The sequence below is a fragment of the Aegilops tauschii genome, chromosome 2 (assembly GCF_002575655.3).
Source record: "Aegilops tauschii subsp. strangulata cultivar AL8/78 chromosome 2, Aet v6.0, whole genome shotgun sequence".
NCBI lineage: Eukaryota > Viridiplantae > Streptophyta > Magnoliopsida > Poales > Poaceae > Aegilops > Aegilops tauschii.
In genome coordinates, this window is record NC_053036.3 from 469,491,492 (window position 1) to 469,507,695 (window position 16,204).

The following is a 16,204-nucleotide window of genomic DNA, read 5'->3' on the forward strand; positions in this document are numbered from 1 at the left end:
CAGCCGATCCTCCGTGCCGGATACTGGTCAGATGATCCCTGCGATCAAAGGTGATCGGGCAGGCTGACCAGGGATTGAATTTGGGGGCGACGGGCTCCACAGCGTATACGTCTCGGAGTGCGTGCTTGCGCCTACTCTTTGGAATGTGAGTTGCGTGAATCATATTCACTATTTTTACTTCTGGTGGGAATTTTTTCTGTCCTCCAGTGTTCGGCTGGCGAGGCTCATCCTTGTCTTCGCTTGGCGTCTCCCTCCCCTTGTGTTCGGCATTTAGCTTGCTGGCCTGCTTGAAAACCCAACATTCTCTGTGAGTGTGATTTGCAGGTTTTTCGTGGGTGCCGTGAATCTGACATAATTTGTCTAGAATCTTGTTTAGGCTGGACGGTCCATCTCTGCTGCCTTTAAATGGCTTCTTCCGTTGACCGGTCGAGAGCCCCTGAATCCGGCGTTGACCGTCGTGTTCTCTGGGCTGCTATCATTATTTCGACGCTTGTTTTTGTTGCGTTGCGGTTTCCCGTTGCCATCCCTGACTTCGGATGTGCTTGGGTCGCTGGTGCCGCTACGGGCCAGCCAGCTGTCCTCGCCCGCGCAAAAGCGGGTCATAAGGCCTGTTAAGGCTGCCATTGTCCTCGGCTTTTCTTGGCCGAGGTGTCTGGCAAGCCATTGGTCCTAGATACTGTGTTTGAAGGCCGCTAAGGCTTCGGCGTCCGGGCAATCTACTATTTGATTCTTCTTAGTAAGAAATCTGTTCCAGAGTTTTTGCGCTGACTCTCTAGGCTGTTGAATTATGTGACTTAGGTCGTCTGTGTCCGGAGGTCGGACATAGGTCCCTTGAAAATTGGCCCTAAAAGCATCCTCAAGTTCTTCCCAACTTCCAATTGAGTTTTCAGGAAGGCTTTTCAACCAGTGCCGAGCTGGTCCTTTCAATTTGAGGGGTAGGTATTTAATGGCGTGGAGATCATCTCCGCGAGCCATGTGGATATGAAGGATCAAGTCCTCAATCCAGACCCCAGGGTCTGTCGTTCCGTCGTATGCCTCTATATTATCGGGTTTAAATCCTTCCGGAAATTCATGGTCCAGCACCTCATCGGTGAAGCACAGGGGGTGTGCGGCACCCCTGTATTTGGACGTGTCGTGGCATGCTGTCGACGATTGTTGTGTTTGGAGCTGATTCCTAGCTGGTATTCGATCAATGCGATTGTTGTGTTTTGGTAGCTTCCTAGATCCGTAGATGGATCTGGTCATACCGGACTTTTTGTCCAGGAGCTCACGTAAATCATATGCTGACTTGTTTGCGGCATCATTAGCCGTCTTGTCACGGCCACGGGGCGGTCGGTTCGGATGATCGGTCTTTTTTGGCTGGATGGGCTCTATGGCCTCGTCGTTGAATTCGGGCAGCAGCTTGCGCTTTGGATAGCTCTTTGTGTGACGATCGTCGCCGTATTTTTCTTCTGTGTCGAGCACTTTGTTCCGCCTGCAGTTGAGCGTATCCTGCGCGGCCTTAAGCCTTTGCTTCTGCTTCTTTAGGCTCCTCGCGGTGGCAATAAGCACTTCGCGAAGGTCTTCTTGTTCCAATTGCTTTTCCGGGATGATGAATGCATTGTTGCCCGGACTGTCCTCCTCTCCGGAGGCAGGTTTATGAGTTTTATGTCCGGCGTCACTATGATCAGACAGCGGTCCCGGATTATGTTCGCCGTCCCCTGGCTCATCCTGCTCCATCGCTGGGTCCCTGGGGTCGTCCGGGGTGTTATTTCTTGCGCTGTTGTTGCTGTTTTTACTGTGGCGGGATTTGGAGCGGCGCCGACGCCGTCGCTTTGGTTGCTTATCAAGGGGATTATCCTCCGTTGCATCCTTCTGTTCCTCGCCATCACTTTCTCTTGGTGTATCCACCATGTCTATATCATATGATGAGGTGGTTGTCCAGCGCCCTGTGGGCGGTGGTTCCTGTTCTTCTCCGACATCGTCGTCCATACCGTCCATGTCTTCGGAGTCGAAATCAAGCGTGTCGGTTAAGTCGTCGACAGTGGCTATTAAGTGGGTGGTGGGTGGGGAACGAATTTCTTCGTCGTTCGCTTCCCACTCGAGCCGGACATAGTTCGGCCAGGAGTCTCTCGACAAGGAAAGAGACTTCGATGAGTTTAGCACGTCACCCAAGGGCGACTGCCGAAAAATATCCGCGGCGGTGAACTCCATGACCGGTGCCCAATCAGATTCGATAGGCACGGCTGCACGCGGTTCGGATCCTGTGGCCGGAGACGAGTCCGAGGGTCCGATGACACCACTCTCACAGGAGGTGGAATCCGTGTTGGGCTTCGACACCGATGAGTGTGCGGCTTCCGTGGCGGGGTACATCCACCCGCCCTTAGAAGGCACGATCTGCTCCAGATTTATTCCCGGCGCCACCGCGGGTGCGATCTTCCGAAGCTTGTCCGACGGCAGATAAAGGTCATGGCCGCCATGACCGTTCGGCGCGCCTGGCGTGGGATCGAATCCGTCGAAGATCAAGTCTCCACGGATGTCGGCAGTATAGTTTAAGCTTCCAAGCCTGAACTGATGGCCAGGGGCGTAGCTATCGATCTGCTCCAGATGGCCAAGCGAATTGGCCCGCAGTACGAAGCCACCAAATACGAAGACCTGTCCGGGAAGGAAAACCTCCCCCTCGACTGCGTCGTTGAAGATGATTGAAGGAGCCATCAAGCCTTATCACGACGACACAGTGGAACTCTCAATGAAAGCACCAATGTCGGTGTCAAAACCGGCGGATCTCGGGTAGGGGGTCCCGAACTATGCGTCTAAGACTAATGGTAACAGGAGGCGGGGGACACGATGTTTACCCAGGTTCGGGCCCTCTCGATGGAGGTAATACCCTACTTCCTACTTGATTGATCTTGATGATATGAGTATTACAAGAGTTGATCTACCACGAGATCGTAGAGGCTAAGCCCTAGAAGCTAGCCTATGAGTATGATTGTACTCGTCCTACGGACCAAACCCTCCGGTTTATATAGACACCGCAGGGGGCTAGGGTTACACAGAGTCGGTTACAGAGAAGGAAATCTACATATCCGAATATCCAAGCTTGCCTTCCACGCAAAGGAGAGTCCCATCCGAACACGGGACGAAGTCTTCAATCGTGTATCTTAATAGTCCAACAGTCCGGCCAAAGTATATTGTCCGGCTGTCCGGATACCCCCTAATCCAGCACTCCCTCAACGGGATGATGTATTATGGAACGAGTAAAGAGACTTGCCGTAACGAGATTGAACTAGGTATGGTGATACTGACGATTGAATCTCGAGCAAGTAACATACCGATGACAAAGGGAACAACGTATGCTGTTATGCGGTTTGACCGTTAAAGATCTTCGTAGAATATGTAGGAGCCAATATGAGTATCCAGGTTCCGCTATTGGTTATTGACCGGAGATGTGTCTCGATCATGTATACATACTTCTCGAACCTGTAGGGTCCGCACGCTTAACGTTCGATGACGATTTGTATTATGAGTTTATGTGATTTGATGTACCAAAGGTTGTTCGGAGTCCCGGATGAGATCATGGACATGACGAGGAGTCTTGAAATGGTCGAGACATAAAGATTGATATATTGGACCATGTTGCTCAGACACCGGAAGTGTTCCGGAGAGTTTCAGATAAAACCGGAGTGCCGGAAGGGGTTACCGGAACCCCTGGGAGAACTAATGGGCCTCTATGGGCCTTAGTGGGAAGAGAGGAAGGGCCAGGAGGGGCTGGCCGCGTGCCCCCCTTGGGTCCGAATTGGACTAGGGGAAGGGGGCGGCGCCCCCCTTTCCTTCCCTTCCCCCTCTTCCTTCCTTCCCCCTCTCTCCCTCTTGGTTGATTCCTACTAGGACTTCGAGTCCTCGTAGGATTCCCCTCTTGGGGCGCGCCCTTGGGGCCGGCCGGCCCTCCCCTCCTCCCTCCTTTCTATACGGGGAGCGGGGCACCCCATAGACACACAAGTTGATCTTTAGCCGTGTGCGGTGCCCCCCTCCACAGTTTTACACCTCGGTCATATCGTCGTAGTGCTTAGGCGAAGCCCTGCGCCAGTAACTTCATCATCACCATGACCACGCCGTCGTGCTGACGGAACTCTCCCTCAGCCTCAGCTGGATCAAGAGTTCGAGGAACGTCACCGAGCTGAACGTGTGCAGATCGCGGAGGTGCCGTGCGTTTGGTACTTGATCGGTTGGGTCACGAAGACGTTCGACTACATCAACCGCGTTACTAAACGCTTCCGCTTTCGGTTGACAAAGGTACGTGGACACACTCTCCCCGCTCGTTGCTATGCATCACATAGATAGATCTTGCGTGATCGTAGGATTTTTTTGAAATTACTTCGTTCCCAACAGTGGCATCCGAGCCAGGTCTACGCGTAGATGTTATATGCACGAGTAGAACACAAAGAGTTGTGGGCGATAATAGTCATACTGCTTACCAGCATGTCATACTTTGATTCGGCGGTATTGTTGGATGAAGCGGCCCAGACCGACATTACATGACCGCGTTTAGGAGACTGGTTCTACCGACGTGCTTCGCACACAGGTGGCTAGTGGGTGTCTGTTTCTCCAGCTTTAGTTGAATCGAGTGTGGCCACGCCCGGTTCTTGTTGAAGGTTAAAACAGCACACTTGACTAAAAATCGTTGTGTTTTTGATGCGTAGGTAACAATGGTTCTTGCTAAGCCCGTAACCGCCGCGTAAAACTTGCAACAACAAAGTAGAGGACGTCTAACTTGTTTTTGCAGGCATGTTGTGATGTGATGTGGTCAACACGTGATGATATATAAATTGTTGTATAAGATGATCATGTTTTTTAACAGAGTTATCGGCAACTGGCAGGAGCCATATGGTTGTCGCTTTATTGTATGAAATGCAATCGCCATGTAATTGCTTTACTTTATCACTAAGCGGTAGCGATAGTCGTAGAAGCAATAGTTGGCAAGACGACAACGATGCTTCGATGGAGATCAAGTTGTCAAGCCGGTGATGATGGTGATCATGACGGTGCTTTGGAGATGGAGATCAAAGGCACAAGATGATGATGGCCATATCATATCACTTAGATTGATTGCATGTGATGTTTATCCTTTATCCATCTTATTTTGCTTAGTACGACAGTAGCATTATAAGATGATCTCTCACCAAATTTCAAGGTATAAGTGTACTCCCTGAGTATGCACCGTTGCTACAGTTCGTCGTGCCGAGACACCGTGTGATGATCGGGTGTGATAAGCTCTACGTTCACATACAAACGGGTGCAAGCCAGTTTTGCACACGCAGAATACTCAGGTTAAACTTGACGAGCCTAGAATATGCAGATATGGCCTCGGAACACTGAGACCGAAAGGTCGAACGTGAATCATATAGTAGATATGATCAACATAGTGATGTTCACCATTGAAAACTACTCCATCTCACGTGATGATCCGACATGGTTTAGTTGATCTGGATCACGTGATCACTTAGATGATTAGAGGGATGTCTATCTAAGTGGGAGTTCTTAAGTAATATGATTAATTGAACTTTAATTTATCATGAACTTAGTACCTGATGGTATTTTGCATGTCTATGTTGTTGTAGATCAATGGCCCGTGCTACTGTTCCTTTGAATTTTAATGTGTTCCTAGAGAAAGCTAAGTTGAAAGATGATGGTAGCAACTACACGGACTGGGTCCGTAACTTGAGGATTATACTCATTGCTGCACAGAAAAATTACGTCCTGGAAGCACCACTAGGTGCAAGACCCGCTGCAGGAGCAACACCGGACGTTGTGAATGTCTGGCAGAGCAAAGCTGATGACTACTCGATAGTTTAGTGTGCCATGCTTTACGGCTTAGAACCGGGATTTCAACGACGTTTTGAACGTCATGGAGCATATGAGATGTTCCAGGAGTTGAAGTTAATATTTCAAGCAAATGCCCGGATTGAGAGATAGGAAGTCTCCAATAAGTTCTACAGCTGTAAAATGGAGGAGAATAGTTCTGTCAGTGAACACATACTCAAAATGTCTGGGTACCACAATCTCTTGACTCAACTGGGAGTTAACCTTCCGGTTCATAGTGTCATTGACAGAGTTCTTCAATCACTGCCACCAAGCTACAAAAGCTTCATGATGAACTATAATATGCAAGGGATGGATAAGACAATTCCCGAGCTCTTCGCGATGCTAAAAGCTGCGGAGGTAGAAATCAAGAAGGAGCATCAAGTGTTGATTGTTAACAAGACCACTAGTTTCAAGAAAAAGAGCAAAGGGAAGAAGGGGAACTTCAAAAAGAATGGCAAGCAAGTTGCTGCTCAAGTGAAGAAGCCCAAGTCTAGACCTAAGCCTAAGACTGAGTGCTTCTACTGCAAAGGGACTGGTCACTGGAAGCGGAACTGCCCCAAGTATTTGGCGGATAAGAAGGATGGCAAAGTGAAAGGTATATTTGATATACATGTTATTGATGTGTACCTTACTAATGCTCGCAGTAGTGCCTGGGTATTTTATACTAGTTCTGTTGGTCATATTTGCAACTCGAAACAGGGGCTACGTATTAAGCGAAGATTGGCTAAGGACGAGGTGACAATGCGCGTGGGAAATGGTTCAAAAGTCGATGTGATCGCCGTCAGCATGCTACCTCTACATCTACCTTCGGCCTTAGTTTTAGACCTGAATAATTGTTATTTGGTGCCAGCGTTAAGCATGAACATTATATCTGGATCTTGTTTGATGCGAGCCGGTTATTCTTTTAAAACAGAGAATAATGGTTGTTCTATTTATATGAGTAATATCTTTTATGGTCATGTACCCTTGATGAGTGGTCTATTTTTGTTGAATCTCGATAGTAGTGACACACATATTCATAGTGTTGAAGCCAAAATATATAAGTTTAATAATGATAATGCAACTTATTTGTGGCACTGCCGTTTAGGTCAAGTTGGTGTAAAGCGCATGAAGAAACTCCATGCTGGGTGGCTTTTGGAATCACTTGATTATGAATCACTTGATGCTTGCGAACCATGCCTCATGGGCAAGATGACTAAGACTCCGTTCTCCAGAACAATGGAAAGAGCAATAGACTTCTTGGAAATAATACATACTAATGTATGCGGTCCGATGAGTGTTGAGGCTCGCGGCGGGTATCGTTATTTTCTGACCTTCACAGATTATTTGAGCATATATGGGTATATCTACTTGATGAAACATAAGTTTAAAACATTTGAAAAGTTCAAAGAATTTCAGAGTGAAGTGGAAAATCATCGTAACAAGAAAATTAAGTTTCTACGATCTGACCATGCAGGAGAATATTTGAGTTACGAGTTTGGTCTTCGTTTGAAACAATGTGGAATAGTTTTGCAACTCACGCCACCCGGAACACCACAACGTAATGGTGTGTCCGAACGTCGTAATCGCACTTTATTAGATATGGTGTGATCTATGATGTCTCTTACTGATTTACCACTATCATTTTGGGGTTATGATTTAGAGACGGCTACATTCACGTTAAATAGGGCACCATCAAAATCCGTTGAGACGACGCCATATGAACTGTGATTTGGCAAGAAATCAAAGTTGTTGTTTCTTAAAGTTTGGGGCTGCGATGCTTATGTGAAAAAGCTTCAACCTGATAAGCTCGAACCCAAATCGGAGAAATGTGTCTTTATAGGATACCCTAAGGAGACTGTTGGGTACACCTTCTATCACAGATCCGAAGGCAAGATATTCGTTGCTAAGAATGGATCCTTTCTAGAGAAGGAGTTTCTCTCGAAAGAAGTGAGTGGGAGGAAAGTAGAACTTGATGAGGCAACTGTACCTGATCCCTTATTGGAAAGTAGTTCATCACAGAAATCAGTTCGAGTGATTCCTACGCCAATTAGTGAGAAAGCTAATGATGATGATCATGAAACTTCTGATCAAGTTACTACCAAACCTCGTAGGTCAACCAGAGTAAGATCCGCACCAGAGTGGTACTGTAATCCTGTTCTGGAGGTCATGTTACTTGACCATGATGAACCTCCGAACTATGAGGAAGCAATGATGAGCCCAGATTCTGCGAAATGGCTTGAGGCCATGAAAACTGAGATGGGATCCATGTATGAAAACAAAGTGTGGACTTTGGTTGACTTGGCAGATGATCGGCAAGCCATAGACAATAAATGGATCTTCAAGAAGAAGACTGACGCTGATGGTAATGTTACTGTCTACAAAGCTCGGCTTGTTGCGAAAGGTTTTTGAAAAGTTCAAGGAGTTGATTACGATGAGACTTTCTCACCCGTAGCGATGCTTAAGTCCGTCCGAATCATGTTAGCAATTGCCGCATTTTATGATTATGAAATTTGGCAAATGGATGTAAAAACGGCATTCCTGAATGGATTTCTGGAAGAAGAATTGTATATGATGCAACCAGAAGGTTTTATCGATCCAAAGGATGCTAACAAAGTGTGCAATCTCCAGCGATCCATGTATGGACTGGTGCAAGCCTCTCAGAGTTGGAATAAACGTTTTCATAGTGTGATCAAAGCATATGGTTTTATACAGACTTTTGGAGAAGCCTGTATTTACAAGAAAGTGAGTGGGAGCTCTGTAGCATTTCTAATATTATATGTGGATGACATATTGTTGATTGGAAATGATACAGAACTTCTGGATAGCATAAAAGGATACTTGAATAAAAGTTTTTCTATGAAAGACCTCGGTGAAGCTGCTTACATATTGGGCATCAAGATCTATAGAGATAGATCAAGACGCTTAATTGGACTTTCACAAAGCACATGCCTTGATAAAGTTTTGAAGAATTTTAAAATGGATCAAGCAAAGAAAGGGTTCTTGCTTGTGTTACGAGGTGTGAAGTTGAGTCAGACTCAATGCCCGACCACTGCAGAAGATAGAGAGAGAATGAAAGTCATTCCCTATGCTTCAGCCATAGGTTCTATCATGTATGCAATGTTGTGTACCAGACCTGATGTGTGCTTTGCTATAAGTATAGCAGGGAGGTACCAAAGTAATCCAGGAGTGGATCACTGGACAACGGTCAAGAACATCCTGAAATACCTGAAGAGGACTAAGGATATGTTTCTCGTTTATGGAGGTGACAAAGAGCTCATCATAAATGGTTACGTCGGTGCAAGCTTTGACACTGATCCAGATGACTCTAAGTCACAAACCGGGTACGTATTTATATTGAATGGTGGAGCTGTCAGTTGGTGCAGTTCTAAGTAAAGCGTCGTGGCGGGATCTACGTGTGAAGCGGAGTACATAGCTGCTTCGGAAGCAGCAAATGAAGGAGTCTGGATGAAGGAGTTCATGTCCGATGTAGGTGTCATACCTAATGCATCGGGCCCAATGAAAATCTTTTGTGACAATACTGGTGCAATTGCCTTGGCAAAGGAATGCAGATTTCACAAGAGAACCAAGCACATCAAGAGACGCTTCAATTACATCCGTCATCAAGTGTCGGAAGGGGACATAGAGATTTGCAAGATGCATACGGATCTGAATGTTGCAGACCCGTTGACTAAGCCTCTCTCACAAGCAAAACATGATCAGCACCAAGACTCCATGGGTGTTAGAATCATTACTATCTAATCTAGATTATTGACTCTAGTGCAAGTGGGAGACTGAAGGAAATATGCCCTAGAGGCAATAATAAAGTTGTTATTTATATTTACTTATATCATGATAAATGTTTGTTATTCCTGCTAGAATTGTATTAACCGGAAACTTGATACATGTGTGAATACATAGACAAAACAGAGTGTCCCTAGTATGCCTCTACTTGACTAGCTCGTTAATCAAAGATGGTTAAGTTTCCTAACCATAGACATGTGTTGTCATTTGATGAACGAGATCACATCATTAGAGAATGATGTGATGGACAAGACCCATCCATTAGCTTAGCACTATGATCGTTTAGTTTATTGTTATTGCTTTCTTCATGACTTATACATGTTCCTATGACTATGATATTATGCAACCCCCGAATACCGGAGGAACACTTAGTGTGCTATCAAACGTCACAACGTAACTGGGTGATTATAAAGATGCTCTAAAGGTATCTCCGATGGTGTTTGTTGAGTTGGCATAGATCGAGATTAGGATTTGTCACTCCGATTGTCAGAGAGGTATCTCTAGTCCCTCTCGGTAATGCACATCACTATAAGCCTTGCAAGCAATGCGACTAATGAGTTAGTTACGGGATGATGTATTACGGAACGAGTAAAGAGACTTGCCAGTAACGAGATTGAACTAGGTATGGTGATACTGACGATCGAATCTCGGGTAAGTAACATGCCGAAAAAGATCTTTGTAGAATATGTAGGAGCCAATATGAGCATCCAGGTTCCGCTATTGGTTATTGACCGGAGATGTGTCTCGGTCATTTCTACATAGTTCTCGAACCCGTAGGGTCCGCACACTTAACGTTCGATGACGATTTGTATTATGAGTTTACGTGATTTGATGTACCAAAGGTTTTTCAGAGTCCCGGATGAGATCACGGACATGACGAGGAGTCTCGAAATGGTCGAGACATAAAGATTGATATATTGGACCATGTTGTTTGTACACCGGAAGTGTTCCGGAGAGTTTCGGATAAAACCGGAGTGCCAGAAGGGGTTACTGGAACCCCCGAGAGAACTAATGGGCCTTAGTGGGAAGAGAGGAAGGGCCAGGAGGGGCTGGCCGCCCCCCCTTGGGTCCAAATTTGACAAGGGGAAGGGGCGGCGCCCCCTTTCCTTCCCTTTCCCCTCTTCCTTCCTTCCCCCTGTATCCCTCTTGGTGGATTCCTACTAGGACTTGGAGTCCTAGTAGGATTCCCGTCTTGGGGCGCGCCCTAGGGGCCGGACGGCCCTCCCTCCTCCCTCCTTCATAGACGGGGGAGGGGGCACCCCATAGACACACAAGTTGATCTTTAGCCGTGTGCGGTGCCCCCCTCCACAAATTTACACCTCGGTCATATCGTCGTAGTGCTTAGGCGAAGCCCTACGCCAGTAACTTAATCATCACCATCACCACGCCGTCGTGCTGACGGAACTCTCCCTCAGCCTCAGCTGGATCAAGAGTTCCAGGGACGTCACCGAGCTGAATGTGTGCAGATCGCGGAGGTGCCGTGCGTTTGGTACTTGATCGGTTGGATCGCGAAGACGTTCGACTACATCAACCGCGTTACTAAACGCTTCCGCTTTTGGTCTACGAGGGTACATGCACACACTCTCCCCGCTCGTTGATATGCATCACATAGATAGATCTTGCGTGATTGTAGGAATTTTTTTGAAATTACTGCGTTCCCAATAGAAGACCCATTTATCCGATGGCCCGAGGGCCACCGATTTGACGGCCCGTTGGAGGCCCATTTATCCGATGGCCCGTAGGAGGCCCATGGATCGTATGGCCTGTAGCAGGGTCAAGGTTACCATGGTCCGTATATGGCCCATGGTTATTGCGGCCACTAGCAAACCAGGGAAAAATAAGACTAGGAAATAATAAGCCCGAAACTAACGCTGGGCTATTAAGGAGATTGCACAGATTACATCCACTGGGCATCAAAGATCGCCACCCATGCAAATATAGGGAACACCCTACACTATACAAAAATGACTTGCTATTTTGTTCAGTCGTTAGCTGCACGTTAAGAACAAATTTTGTATCGCAACAAAACAAATTACAACCATAAAACAAAATGAAGGTTGGCATAAAAGTTAACAGTCTGGCAGATAAATGCACCACCAGAAGTTCAGAAGCTCAGTTCATTTGACCTGACTGTTACGTTTTCATGCTGTATTGTCCGATGGAGCACCATAACCTTCACCTTCGTTTCTTCTAGGCTCCTGAACAACATAGCAAATGTCTGATAGTCTGGTTTCAAAACCATGCATATCTTGGCGACATCGAACAATGTCTATCCTTGTTTCACAAAGGGTCTTTGTTAGGGAATGGACTTGTGTCTGGAGCATAGATATAACATTGTTTTGAGCTTGCATATCTTGATCATGTGGCATTTTGGACGAGATTGCCTTAACAACCAACCCAGTATTACACAGGAACGTGCTTTTGGCACTGTTGGTGGACATGTATTGACCCACTGCAGCAAGAGGTGGCATTGCGGTTATAGTTGCCTCGTCACATTCAAAAGGTGGATGTTCCACCATTTTTTCCATAGCTTGCTAAAAAGTTGAGTTTTTACATTAGTAGTACCAGAACAGAAGATATTAAGGAGGCAACAAAACCAAATAAAATAGCTTTGGTCTATATACAGAACTTATTCTGGTGAAACCATGTAAAATAATAGTTGTATTTTACTGCAAAGTACATAATAAAACCAGGTTCCAAACATATGACCATGTACCATGGCTAATGTATTGTCTATTTCTTCACATTGTATTGACAGCTAAGGATAAAAAGACAAAGTTTATAATACAGTAAGCATAGTATGACATCATTCATATAAAAAACAGCTGAGAACAGACAAACAGGCAATTGTAACGTTGTCTGGGCAAGTCCAGCACGGAACTAGATTACAGATCAAGATCAAAGGAACATCACTCCTCTCTTTTAAACCTTGTAAGGTGCAATGATATGCTAAGACAATTGTGTATAAACTTGAAAAGAGTAATAGACATTGGCTGCAAACCATGCAGTTAATTGCACAAGTCAGAGTAAGTAGTAGTTAAAAGGCATGAGGATTAAGGACTTACAACAGCGACTTTGACTGGTGTAGTAATGCCCTTCGTCTTGCTGGTGTGACAGTCCTTCAAGATTTCTACAACATTTGGTTCAGGTACTTTTTGCGGGCTTTCCTCTGCATTTGGAACAAGTCAATATAGATCTGATAATATGGTACAGCGAAAAGAGTGAAACAACAGCTAATTACAAGAGCCTCACAGTGTGCAATATAGCTACGAGATCCTGTTGTCTGTTGGAATTTCACTTTCGTACGGTTGGACTTGTTCTTTGAATAGTTCACCTACAAGAAGATAGGTTTGTGAGTCACATGTGTAAATAGGACTTCAACATGTGAGTTGATCACATATATATAATGTACCTGATACTTTGGATCAGACCAGTGTTTAATGAGGCCTCTCCAGTCTTCATCCCATATATTTTCCATTGGAGATGTTTGGGCAAGTTCACTGTTAGCCTTGCCTTCAAAGTGAGTTTTCCTCAAGTTATACCGATACTGTCGCAGAGCAGGCTTCAAAACATGGGTGCAAGCTTGTCTGGTTGCATCATCTTGGCTATCCAACTTGAACCTCATCTGTTGAAAATTATGGGTGTCTCATTATCAGCAACCTAGAAAGTATGGGACAGAGCAAGACGATATTACTAGTTTCCATACATAACCATACTTACAGATAAATGGTCGAGGAAGGTGTTGAACTGGGTTTCATCTTTGTCATTCCTGAACTGAATCCATGTTGGGAGGGTACGTACATGACACCTAATGACAACCACTGCCTCTGATACTAACTTGGCTGACTCTGTAGCATCACGTGGCCTTTTTAAACCTACCTCAGAACGGATCTCCATTCTTCCCCCTCTAGATTTAGTTAACCTATCGAGCATTATCCCTGATGTTTGTTTCCTCTTGCGCCTAGGTGCTAGTCCAACAATGAACATAGGAAGTGTTAGTGTACATCAAACTGTGAGACTACATATAAAGAAGCATGCAACTGTAACTTGACTCCAGCAACTACCTTCTTGCTGTTGAAGCTCACAAAGTTCATCTGATCTTGCCAACTCGTCTTGTGTCAAGAGTGCTTCGGAAGTAGTGTCATATGGCAAGGGAGCTTGGGAACGTGCTGCTAGCTGAGTTGACAAACGAGTAACTCATGCAGCTGGTGGTACTGTGGAAGGTGTTGCAACAACTAGGGTTGTCTCTACTTGTTTGGTGGCAGCTATTGGTTTCTGTTTGGCTTGTTCTGCAGCACATCTAGCACGGGATACCCCGTTTGTACAATTTTCTGCTAGACTTTGACCTTCAAATGCACCATCAGTACCAGCAGAATCTGTAGGATTACTCCGCTTCTGTTTCCGTGTGTCCTTAGTACTAACACCATCCCCTGTTATTTTGTGTTCCTTCCTCTTTCTCTGTGCCATGTTAAGTCAAGCCGACAAGAAAAACGAATAACAATTTAGTTCTTCAGAACAAATTGATGCATGATACAGACGAACTGAATTTGATGTTAGACAACCACATGATAATAGGATGTAATATGTACGAAAAACAGGACGGCGTGAGATAATCAGAACTATGATGTGTAAACTAAGCAGAAGACATTTCACTAAATTAGAAGCAATGCAATGGAAGGTAGACACTATATGAAAGATGCTACAAATATTGCTCTGCCAAGTTAACAGTGTCTCGTCATAACTGGCGTTTAAACAAATGTGAAGCAGTACAAGAAATCAATCATATGCAAGATGCAAACAACATCACAGTACCAAGTTAAAGGTCTCTCGTCATTAGTGCCATTGCATATTCACAACATTGCATATTCATAGCTTATGATGTGTAAACTAAGGAGAAGGCATTTCAACAAATTAGAAGCAATGAAAGCTAGACACCATATGAAAGATGCAACGAATATCACTCTACCAACTTAAAACTGTCTCGTCATAAGTGCCATTTCAACAAATTAGAAGTAGTACAAGCTAGAAAAGAATGCGAGATGTAACCTATATCACACTCCCAAGTCAAACGTGTCTTATGATAAGTGATTGTTGCAGGTTACACAACAGTATTACTTTGATGTAAGAACATGGTGTGATAGACAGATATTGTATGTTCTAGAAACAGGAACACGTGTCTTATTCACAAGTATAATGTGTAAAGTAAGCAGATGGAATTCAACAAAATTAGAAGCAATACAATCTAGACATCATACATAACATGCAACCACATATAACAATGCCAAGTTAGAGGGGGCACCTGTGATGGTGCACTAGGGGAGACGTGCTCATCATCAACACAGCTACGTTGAGTGTCTATGCATGTGTTGTCTTGCAAATCATCTTGGGGAGTTGGAGGAGTAGAATCTGTAGAGGCCCTCCGTTTGGAAGGAGCACCTTTATCCGCTGCCTTGCTAACTTCCTTCCGCTCTATTGATTTTGAATTGTCAAGTAAAACCGACAAGAAAAAGCAATAAAATTCACTCTTCAGAACTCATTCGCGCATGATACTGACAATCACTACTTTGATGTAAGGTAAACACATGATACCAGGATGGAATATGTACAAAAAACAGGACGGCATGGCATATTCACAACTGTTTGTATAAACTATGCAGAAGCCATTTCAACAAATAAGAAGCAATGCAAGCTAGACACCACATGAAAGATGCAACCAATATGACTCTGCCAAGTTAAAAGTGTCCCATCATAAATGGCATTTCAACAAATTAGAAGCAGTGCATGCTATAAATCATATGAAAGATGCAACTAATATCGCACTGCATATACTAAAGATGTCTCGTCATATTGATTGATGTGGGATACAAAAAAAATAGGTGTATGTAAGGACATGCTTAATGGACAGATGTACTATGTACTAAAACAGGAAGGCATGTCACATTAACAGGTATAATGTATAAACTAAGAAGAATAGCACATGCAATTTAACTAGATTGGAATAACTACAATCTAGAAACCATATGCAACATGCAACCACATATCACGCTGCCAAGTTATAGCAAGCACCTGGGATGCTCGTGTAGCGGAAATGCGGTAATCAATTGCAGCGCTACATTCACTATCTTCATCTAGCGTTGCTGTTTCTTGAGAATCATGTGGGGAGGCTGACGCTGCATTCTTTAAATGAGGATCTTTACTCACAGTAGTCCACTGGCCTGACTGCCTCATCATAAGTGATTGATGAGGGATAAACAAGAATATTAGTTTGGTGCAAGAACATGGTTAATAGACAGATGTACTAGTATGTACCAAAAACAGGAAGGCATGTCATATTCAAAGGTATAATGGGTAAGCTAAGCAGATGCAATTTAACCAAATTGTAAGCAATACAAGCTAGATATCCGGCTGGAGTGGTGAGCATGATCATCTAGGTCCTGAGAGCCTGGTGGGAGGCGGGCTGCTTCGCCACCATCGTGGCTTTTTAGTTGACTTCCAGGTGATGCCTGTGTGTTCTGGGCTTGTCAGTGGCTCGGCCAGTGCCCTGACTAGCTATTTGTCTTCTGGTGCTCCCGGGATGGTG